Source organism: Morone saxatilis, unplaced genomic scaffold (assembly GCF_004916995.1).
Source record: "Morone saxatilis isolate NCDOM2014 unplaced genomic scaffold, NCSU_SB_2.0 Contig15, whole genome shotgun sequence".
NCBI lineage: Eukaryota > Metazoa > Chordata > Actinopteri > Moronidae > Morone > Morone saxatilis.
In genome coordinates, this window is record NW_023339707.1 from 13277974 (window position 1) to 13279374 (window position 1401).

The 1401-nt window shown below is 41.8% G+C and overlaps 1 protein-coding gene across 5 annotated transcripts in view; it reads left to right on the forward strand.

The window, feature by feature from the left end:
- fmnl3 (formin-like 3) overlaps nucleotides 1-1401 on the forward strand; it is a 34579-nt gene that overhangs the window by 16571 nt on the left and 16607 nt on the right. The window lies entirely within an intron of this gene.

Genomic DNA, 1401 nt, shown 5'->3' on the forward strand with positions numbered 1-1401 from the left:
CATTTCTCAAATTTTAAAGCAAACAATGTCTTTGTAATATTTAGTCATATTTTGTAATAGACAATAGGCATTCAATACTGTACAGTTCACACTGTGTATGTGGATGTTGTGTTAAGCCTTTGTAGCCTTTATCTTCAGTGTTGCAGACGTGATCCTTGACATTGTAATCCAATGTCACACTGATACTTCCACATAAAAAATGTGCTGCAGTGACTTGACACTGAATTCCCAAACCAAAAGGAGCCTGTAAAAAGACTTTGATTTTCCATAGTGTTCATTGAGTTCCAAGAATAACTCATATTCTATTAGGCTTCATCAATAAAGGTCTGTTTCAATGCATTTCCCAGACAGACTCACAAGCAATGAAAAAAGGAAGCTATTTTCAGAAGACTTTTGTGGGTGGGATTAAGTGTAACAGATGCTGGTTTATTGTGTGTGTCTGAATCTGGGCCCTTTCTGATGTGTTATTCCTGAGATTGCCAAGAAAATCTGAAATAGCAACTGGTTTGGAGAGAAAGTAAAGGGAGGGAGAGAGGAAGGAGTGAGGGGTCAGAGGCAAGGAGGGAGAAAGGGGAGGGGGGTAGGTAGACAGGAAACTGATGATCAAGCCTCCTTGTTCACCCCCTCCCCTCCTTCCCTCCCGCACCCAAATCTTACTTCTTACTCTTCCTCTGTTCTTCTCCTCACCTCTCTTCCCTTTCCTTCTTTCCTCCCTCTGCTACTTTGAGGCCCTTGATTGCTTTCCTGCCCAACTCACCATTGGCTGACCAGCCGTCTGTCATCATAACCAGAACTTCAAGACTATTTTAAGAACCTTTTACCCCAATTCCGTCCACCCCCTGAAGTTCCTTGAAGAAGTAGGGAGGAGGTAAAGGGGGTCTGTAGGGGAGGCAGACTAAATACTGTTGACTGTCAGGGGTTCGACCTGAGCCCAGCTCCTTCAACCATATGCCCTCCACATTCTTTCTCTCATCGCAATGGGAATTCCTTTGTTTGGAGTTGTTTTCTCTCCAAAAAACTGGAGTTAAATGGAGAAGTAATCTGAAGCCTTGCTCTAGTTTACTTTCCGAGACATTCCTGCCAAGTTCGTTCAGTCAGGGGAGGGGAGACCCCCTTCAGAGCTGCCTTAAAGGATAATTCTGCTTTATTACAACTTGGGTTTAATTTTTGTAATTCTGGCTTTCATTTCTGTCAGTTGTCAGTTGATATTATTATAATCACAATCATTGCTAAAATATTGGAACATGGTGACATTGCTTCAACAGTAAGCCACATAGGGAAGAAACACATGCTGTCATATGACCAAACAGGTTGTAAACACACTGAAAGTTTAGCCATATATAGTAAAACTGAATTAGTAAATGTGTGTTATAATCCCCCTGTGACAAAGTAGACTCATCT